The sequence below is a fragment of the Saccostrea cucullata genome, unplaced genomic scaffold, assembly GCF_032062105.1.
Source record: "Saccostrea cucullata isolate Sc308-1 unplaced genomic scaffold, CSIRO_AGI_Scuc_v1 ctg2555, whole genome shotgun sequence".
NCBI lineage: Eukaryota > Metazoa > Mollusca > Bivalvia > Ostreida > Ostreidae > Saccostrea > Saccostrea cuccullata.
Genome location: NW_026935679.1, coordinates 1 through 10,111, shown reverse-complemented (window position 1 = coordinate 10,111; position 10,111 = coordinate 1). Strand labels below are relative to the sequence as shown.

Here is a 10,111-nt window from a genome sequence, read left to right as displayed (position 1 = left end):
TTAAGTATGACTGATTATATAGTCTTCGTGTTCTTAGGAAGAAAAAAATTGTGGATAACAATTTTTTAAGCAATGCATATACAAGTTAAAATATTTTATATATGAATCATTTGTTACCTTGATATGTGAGAAAGAATTTGTCTAGAGTTTGAAAGTCATATTGGATAAGCTGCAAATTCTTCAATTGATAAGACTAAGGAGAAGTTGTTTACTGAGCAATATGTTATTCTGTTTTCATCTTTTACATGTGTGATCAGCTTGAGGAGTGAGGAGGAAGAGAATATGTGAAGATGAGGTGTTGGCTTGTTCTGTGTGTCTTCTGGGGGTGGTCCGGCACTGCCATCGACATCGTCCCACTGGTCACTGATGGGAGGGGCAGTCTCAGACACATGATCTTGGACAACAAGACACTGTTCATTGGAGCCACTAACTACATCTACCAACTCAATCTGGATCTAGAAACAGAAATGAAGGTTATCACTGGTCCTAAAAATGATTCACAGAAATGTGGAATTAATTTGGAGACTTGCTCTGCATCATCTGATTTGTCAATCACGGACAACCACAATAAAGTTCTCTTACTTCATTCCAGTCAGCTTGTGATTTGTGGAAGTCTTTTTCAAGGAAAATGTGAAATTAGGAACTCAAAAAATTTAAGTGAAATTGTCTTCACTGGAAACACTGCAGTGGCATCTAATGAAGTTGATGTTAACACTGTTGCATTTATCACACAAGTAAAGAATAGCGCAACTAAGACAATGGAAACTATGATTTATGTAGCTACTGAATTTACAAGGTTTGATAAGTCTAAATATTCCATAGAAATTCAATCATAGGAGATCTCATCCCCTGGTCAGTACAAGACTTTTGGACTTTTCACTTCGTGGGGAAATTGCCTATGAAACAGAAAATAAATACATGAAACCTGGTTTGATATCGTATGTTACTGGATTTGCTTCAGGGAATTACAGCTACATATTGTTTAATGAAAGGAATCCACATAATACAACTCACTACTCCAAAATTGTGCGTATGTGTAGAAAAGATGACTTATTAAAAACCTTTTTGGAAATTCCTTTGACTTGCAAAACAAACAGCAAGACATTTAACATTCTGAAGACAGCAGAAGTATTTAAACCAGGACAGAGTTTGTTATCATCAATGCAGGAACAGTTCCCTGATCTGACATCATATGATGATGTGTTGGTGGGACTCTTTAGTGATAATGTGGACAACAGCTCAGCTATATGTCTGTTTAGTATGCTAGAAGTAAAAAAAATGTACTCTCCAACATAAAGACATGTTTGAATGGAAATACAGAGTATGCAGCTAATTTAAAATACAAAAATGGATTACCATGCAAAAAGATAGACCTGGTAAGCGAAAAGGATGGGGGGGATTAGCATACTAGTGGTTTCAGAGAAAGAGCTTACAAATTAATTGGCTAAGGTGACAAGTGTTTTTCTGTGTTTATCTGCAGAAAAATTTTCAAAATGCTATTCCCCCTACAGTTTCAGTTTGATTAGTTACACAATAGTTGATTAGACTATGTTAAACTATTCAAATTAAGATATATTATTCATCATATATTATTGATCTCTTGTGCCTTGGCTCATGTAGGCTTTTCAGATCAAAATAGTTTGTCCATTGTCTGTCATTATTGTACGTCAATTGAAAAGAAGTTATTGTGACCATTTTTGAACTTTATGGCTAATCATTTTCAAAAGCATTTAAGGCTCATAATTTCAAATACTAAAAAGTTAGGAATTATCAAACCTTCTAATTATAAATTGATGCATCTTAGGGCCTTTAAACACATTATTAAAAAGTAGATAACAGTGACCTACCTTTTAAATTGCAGCCGCTCTTTTACAAAGTGTTTTACAGGTCTATTTGAGGAACTTTCAGACCAATTCTCATCACATTTTATCAGTCAATCAGGGTTCTCCATCATTTGAGATTTTACTGTGTTGCAGAGTTTACGCGAAGCACTAATTTTTCGCGGTATTTTTGCAAACACATTTGCAACTGAATCACAATCATTACAAAAGAATACAAGCACACACTTATTTAAAAATCCCTAATTTGTTACACAAATGGTATGGTCGTACATACTGATAAAAGGAAAAAAACCTTCTGAAAAGCAGAGGAAATTCTGACCGATAGTCGAGCTACTTAACATTTTTGGAAAGTAGATTTGCCGTGTTTATTTATCGGGTTTCTTGATCGAGTTATCGCATTATAAAAAAGGAACTTCAGAACAGTTAAATATTTAAAAGAGTTCCTTGAACGTGCTGAAATTTCAAAATTTTCGGCAATTTATTTACATCATTTAAATGACTTATGTACGATGTTATGTTTACATAATTCAAGAGCTTTGGCTCTATAGGAGAGACATATTATTAAATATTTTTCATAAATAATACAATGTATTTTATTGCAACTACCAATTTACCGGTACATTGAATTGTGAAAACAATTTATTTGTCTTTGTTCCGTCATGCGTAAAGTCTGGCGAGGGTCTAGGAGACAATTGATTGATTACTCAAGGGGACCTAGTTATAACTTTTTGAATTAAAAGACGGTGTTTGATTAAAGCTTTAGTTAGAGAGAATTTGTGTGTTTAGATTCCCTAATTATCACAGCTCTTACTGTGTCGGCAAAATTTTTAATGTGTCGCATGCATGAAATTTGAATCGTTACTGTGTCGGAGAAAACTGTACTGTGTCGGGAGAAACACAATAAAACAGCCCATGGAGAACCATGAGTCAATGCATCTTGGGTCTTCAGAGAACATCAATCACAATAAAGTTCATGGGGACCTTCTTTTAAAATTATATATCTAAGGTACTGATTGACCAAAAATCATCAAACTTTGTCAATTGATGCATCTTGGATCCTCAGAGAATGACAACCATAAAGAAGGTAATCGTGACCTACTTTTGAAATTTAATAGTTATATTTAAATATTTTATATCCATATTGGCTTGGGATCATCAATCTTTGTCAGTTGATATGCATTTTAGGTCCATGGAAAATGTCAACCATAAAGTAGTAGATGGTGACCTCCATTTGATTGATTGTTTATGTTGTTTAATGATTCTCTCAAAAATTTGTCACTCTTATGGAGACGCCACCACTTGCCAGTGAAGAGCTGCAAATTGTGTCTTATACTCAGCACTTAGGGCCATTGAGCAGTGAGGGGTCTTTTTACATGCTAGCACTTACTGCCACACTGGACCTCGGTTTATACGGTCTCATCCAAAGACCGATCTCCATGTCCCACAGTTGGAATCAAACCCATAACGTAATGATCATCTCCTTACCTACTGGCTCTAGAGCAGACGCTCTAACCACTGCACCAAGTGGGCGATGACCTACATTTGAAATTTTATGGCTATATTTAAATATTTCAGGTACTAATTGATTAAGAATCATTAAACTTGTCAATTGATGTATCTTGAGTCCATGGAGAAATTGTCAACCATAGAGTAGGTGATGATGACCTACTTTTGAAATTTTTTGGCTATATTTAAACATCTGTGGTACCTATTAGCTAAGAATTATCAAACTTTCTGAATTTATGCCTTTGGGTCCTTTGAAAATATCCACCAAAATGTAGGTCACTGTGACCAACTTTTGAAAATGGATCTCCTCTTCTAATTGTCTTAGAATCGCTAAACTGATTAATGCATCTTTGGACTTCAGAGAATGCCAACTGAAAGTAGGCGACTCTGACCTTCTTTTGAAATCTTATGGCAATATATAAATATTTTGGATACCAATTGGCTAACCATCATCAATCAAACTTCATCTGTTGGTGTATCTTGGGTCCTCAGAATTTGTTAACTATAAAGTAAGTCACAGTGACCTACTTTTGGAATTCCAAGGCAATAAACAATATTTCAAACAACAAGGGTCTTAAAATCATCAAACTTTGGCATTTGGGTCTTGGAGTTTGTTCACAAAAAAGTAGGTCACTGACCTACTTTTTGGAATGGCTATATCTGATTATTTTAAGGTAATAAAGGACTTCTAATTATAATACTTAATTGTCAGTTGATTTATCCTGAGTTTTCAAAGTGTTTTAAAGTCTTCATAGTGAGAAATTCTCGAAAGGGACGTTAAACAATATACAATCAATCAATCAATCAATCAAAGTGTTTAAACCAAAATGTAGGTTATGATGACCTACTTTTGGAATTTCAAGGCTTTATCTAAATACAGACTGGATACATGTACATGATAGAGGCTTCAAATAGAGGTGATAACAGGGTTCTCCATGATTTGAAATTTTACTGTGTTGCAGAGTTTACACGAATCACTAAAATTTGTGGTATTTTCGCGATCAAATTCGTGATTGAATCTATTCATTATAATTACAAAAGAATACATCACACACTTCTTTTAAAAATTTCTAATTCGTTACACAATAGTATGGTCATACATATTGATTAAAGTAAAAACATATGTTCTGAAAAACAGAGGAAATTCTGGTCAATACAGTCGAAGTACTACTTTTTTGAAAGTATATTAAAAATTGCCATGAATTTTTTTTTTCAATTTTCTTGATCGAATTACTGAATCACCAAAAAATCTTCAGAATACTTTTGAGAGTTCGTTATAAATTAATATAAAACAATTCATTTACATCAATTGATCTCGATACGATGTTTAACTTTCAGTGCCCAACATAATTCTAGTGCTGTGGCTCAAAGAAAATTTTTAAAAAATAAATACGGTGTATTTTTAATTCAAATACCAATTAACCGTTACTAGAAGTGTGAAAACAAATTATTTGTTGTTGTTCCTTCATGTGTAAACTCCGGCGAGGGTCAAGGAGATAATTGATTATGTGAGGTGAAGCCCTAATTAAGAGCTAATTAAGTGCTCTAACTGTTAGATTTGTTTTATTAAAGTTTCAGTTATAGAGAATTGATATGTTTGGATTTTCTGATTATCACAGTCTTTCTGTGTCGGCAAAATTTTTACTGTGTCGCACGCATTAAATTTAAACCGTTACTGTGTCGGAGAAAATTTTACTGTGTCGGGAGCAACACAGTAAAACAGCTCATGGAGAACCTTGTGATAAGTTGTACAATTTATCAGAAGAGTGATTCAAGGCCCTTGGGCTTCTAAAATGTTTTACCTGGTACTTATGCCATATTTCGGAATTTGAAATGAAACAATAACTGGGATGATAAGAGAGCTATATAAAAATGTATGATATGGTATGTATATGAGGAAAAATATGTTCATCAGTTTGACTTAGAAATTAATTTTTATTAAAAACAATTATTATATGTATAACCACAAATAGCCACAAACTCTGTAGATCAGTAATGTTCGTGATGCCTTATTTTCCGGAAATTAACATTAACTTTTCATAAATATCAAATTGTGTTTACTGCTCTAAACAATCTCTAAGAATACTAGTTTATGCAAGAATGATATTCTGACAAGCACACTGTCTTGCGTATTTATGCAAAAACAAAGTTCCCATGAATACAAAGTTATGCACAGTAGCCACAAATGTTTTTATACCCCACGCAACAAGTTGCTTGAAGTATAATGTATTTGACCCGTTCTTCAGTCAGTCAGAGTGTCAGTCAGTCAGTCCGTCAGTCTTGTTTTTTTGTCAGTGCAACTCCTCATAAATCGTTGCACAGAATTTCATCCAACTTTGCAGATAATTATGACACAATGTGTAGATGTGCATATTACCAGGAAATTCCGATTCCTTTATTTTTTCCGGGAATTTCCCTACCTTTACACTTAGATTTTTGGTCAAATCTTGAATATAAAGATGAACAGTTTGTCCGTGCAACTCCTCATAAACCGCTACACAAAATTTCGTCAAACTTTTCAGATATTTAGGGCACATTGTGTAGAAGCGCATATTACTTGGAAATTCTGATTTCTTTATATTTCCTGGAATTTCCACACTTGTCGATGAATGATTGTCGATGAATGATTCTTAGCCAACTGAATTAAGCGGAAAGTTAAAATGAGTTAGCTTTTGTGATCACCTGTTGTCGGCCTAGCTGTCCGTCAGTGTATAAATTTTTCACATTTTCAACATGTTTAACTTCTTCTTAAAGAACCACTGGGCCAAATTTTACCTAAGTTTTTACAAAAACTTTTTTGATGAAGAAGAGTTTAAAGTTCCAAAATAAATGGCCAAGCCTCATTACAAGGGGAGATTATCAAGAAAAGATTTTTTGAAAAAAGGTAATGACATTGAAACATCTCCTCATGATCCACTGGACTAGAAAAGGTAAAAATAAACAATTAAATAGAAGCCTAATGGGGTAGTGTAAATTCAGAATTAATCACATCTTGACCTCCTAGGGGTAGGATGGGGCCACAAAAGGGAATGCAAGTTTGACATTGAAATTATATCTTCTCAAGAATCACTAGGCCAGAAAAAGCTGAAACTTATAACAGTATCTGTAAGCAGGCTTCTAAAGTAGTGTATATTTTAATTGTTCAAAGTATGTAACCTTTAAGGGTTTGGTTGGGCCACAATAGGGAATCGAAATTTTACATTGAGATACATAAGAAAAATCTTTAAACACCTTCTGTTGAAGACTCACTGGACTTGAAAAGATGAAAGATGACTGGAATCTGTCTGAAATAGTGAAGATTCTAAATAAAAATGTTTAAATCATGACAACTGGGAATAGACAGGGGCCACAATATATAATTTTTGTCTGAGTAATGAGTACAACATATGATTTGTTGGACCTGAAGGCGAAAATGTTGCATGAGGCCCGTGGGAGGGGGAGATATGGATAAGATTGATGGCAGGGCAAAAGTTGCTCAGGAGAGCATTGTGGCTTATGGGCCTCTTGTTTTTCTAAAGGTAAAAACATTGTTAAAATATTTTTATGCTTAAGTTTTTTATTGAATCTTGTTGAGCAGAAATAATGCTCAAATAAATCACACAAAAATAATACTGAAAATTTACCAGTTCATTAAGGTCTTACGTTTCAGACGGAAGACCTTATAGTGATTATACTGATTTTTCTTATTATTCTCATAATATAATTTTTTCCCCCAAATCTTGTCGGCAGCATTTCTCAAAGATGTCTAGACGGATTTTCCTGAAATTTTCAGATATTATAGAAAATGAAAAAATCCCGAGATGTTTTTTTTTTTTATTTTTTTTTTAAATTCACTTCCGCTCGTCAGATTGTCCGATTTCCGCTTTTTAAAAACAAAAAATATTTAATTCGAGTGAGATCTCAGAAACGGTAAGAGATTAAGGCACCAAACTTACAGGGGTGATAGATCTTGATAAGTAGGCAAATCCATTTGGGTTAGATTGTCCGCCGTCACTCCAGGTCGTCACAGGAAGTGATCATAAATATCGAAAATTTCAAATTTTCTTTTTTGGATTTTTTGCATTAAAACATTGCATTTTTTCCTGTAGTTTCGAAATATGTCAGTCCCACCGGAAACAAGAACGACAACTTCCGGGTATAAAGAAAAACTACATATTTTGACTATATTTACTTTCCCATAAATATTTTATAAAGATAAAGTATTTAAAATCATTTTTGGATATGTTTTTCAGACTGCAAATGTCTACAGTAACCTAAATTATCTTTGTAAAATTCACTTGCGGTCGCACGATTTCCTGTCCTCAAAATGAAAAGTTATCATACCCAGATCTCGGAAACGGTAAGAGATTAAGACACCAAACTTATAGGACTGGTAGATCTTGGTGAGTAAAAAAAAATCTGCTTGGGTTAAGGTCGTCCATCGTCACTTCCGGTTGTCATCGGAAGTGATCAAGTAAATTTAAAAAAACAACTTTTCTTTTTTGGAATCCTTCTTGGCATCACTTTATAGCATCTTATTTATTGTTTCGAAACATGTCAGTCCCACTGGAAACAAAAAAAGACAACTTCCGGTTGTGAGAGGAAAAACTGCATAAATTGAGTACCATACTACTTAGTGTATATGAAATGATTATATGACATGTAATTCAGACTGCAAGTATATATAGTAACTTCAAACATCTTCTTAAAATTTACTTCCGGTCACGTGATTTCCTGTCCTTAAAATGAGAAGTCAACGTAGGCAGATCTTGGAAATGGTAACAGATCAATAAATAAACATATATGAATAATTAACTTTGGAGAGTGATTAACAGATTTAGGATAAAATGCGTCTGCCGTCACTTCCATTCGTCACAGGAAGTGAACAAAGAAATCGAAAAACATTTTTATTTTGAATCCTTTTATGGATTTACATTATTGCATGTAATAAGAAGTTTTGAAATATGTCAGACCCACTGGAAATTAAAAAAAAAACCCGAAAACTTCAGGTTAATAGAGATAAAACTATTTAATTTGAGTTTTTTTCTTTCCAATGAATATCTTTCATAGATGAAGTGTTTTAAATGATTTAAGATATGTTATTCAAACTACAAACGCATAAAGTAACGTCACATATTTTTATAAAATTTACTTTCGGTTGCGTTTTTTCCTGTACTCAAAATATGAAGGTATCACAGCAAGATCTCGGAAACGGTAATAAGACACTACACTTATAGGAATTGTAAACCTTAAACATATTATATTGGGTTAAATGTGTCAGCCATTACCTCATGTCCTCACAGAAAGTGATAATAGAAGTCGGAAAGTCAACTTCCCTTTTTTGGATATTTTTTACATTATTTAATTTGCAACTTATTTGTAGTTTCGAGATATAATGATCCCATCCCGGAAGCAAAAATGTCAACTTCCTTGTGAGAGAAAAACTATATATTTTGAGTTTTTTGAAATGATTATACATGTTATCATCAAGACTATAAATGACATTAGTAACACCGAGAATTATGGTAAAATACACCTCTGGCCGGTTGTGATCCTCTTCTCAGAATATGAATTCTGTCTTTTTTTTCTTTTTCAGTTAATATTATTTGTAAATATATGCCTCTTTTTAACATAGAAAAAAATAATTCATACAGATTAATAGAGAAGAACGGAAGACCTTTCTTGTCGCTGTAGCAACAAGAGTTTCTAGTTATGTGTTATCATGGTAAATTTACACCTAAACAATAATTTATACCAAAAAATATAAGAAAGAATTTTTGAGGCTGTGGCTGAGTGCTTCTACATCTTGACATACGAATGATATTTTTTAATGAAGAAACATTTAATTTATTAGATCTTTAACAGATATAGATGTCTTTTATTCATTTTATTAATTTTAATATTTTTAAAATTAAATTACAGACATTATATGCTGATTCTGAGCTGTTGTGTTCAAGTACCCTGAATCTGATTATGGAGGGTAAATCCCCTGTAGAATCTTCCCCAGTTGTCCATTTTCCAGCTTCACATGAGCTCCATAGTTTTGAATCCTTGGCTCTGACCATCACTACAGAATTCACCGTGGCATTCATAGGGAGCTCTACAGGGCATATCCAGAAGGTAACACATTATTCACAGGGCATATCATACAGGTATTGAGAAAATCACTTGGCAACTAAAAAAACATATGTAATGTAGAAAAATATGGAATTAGAAAAAATAAAAAAGGTCTGTTATCACACAATAAATGAAATATGTAGTTGTGGTATTCTTCATGGTGCATAAATTCAAGATGATACACGTATTTAGTCAATAATTACAGGTCAAATAAAAAAAATGTAATATAATTATCAGAGGATAAATCAGGAAGGTGTATGTAATGCATTCATCATATGACAAATCAGACATGTAATGTAATGATCACAGGCCAGTCAGAAAAGTTATTTTTATGGATTTACATGCTTAAATCAGTGCATTAATACAGTAAGAATTCTGTTCCCAAAAGATATAAAATCTTAGCAATAAATGTACACAAAAACTCTCAAGTTCTTTGCAGTCTATAGCTTGGTGTTGACTTTGTTCCCTAGGTTTTTCTGGAGTCGTCCACTAAAGGAGAGCTGTATGATTCAGCAATCACGGTGGACGAGGGTCGAGCCATCAGCCAGGACATGGTGTTTGACGACTCCCAGATGTACCTCTATGCCATGAGTGACAGGAAGGTAAGATACCAAGCACCCGTCAGACAGGGTACCCCCTCTCTCTCAACAAAATGTCTGCAGCTTATC

The 10,111-nt window shown here is 33.5% G+C and overlaps 1 pseudogene; it reads left to right on the top strand.

Moving 5' to 3' along the window:
• Positions 1-244: 244 nt before the first annotated feature.
• Positions 245-10,073, top strand: LOC134243565 (plexin-B-like; annotated as a pseudogene).
• Positions 10,074-10,111: the final 38 nt, after the last annotated feature.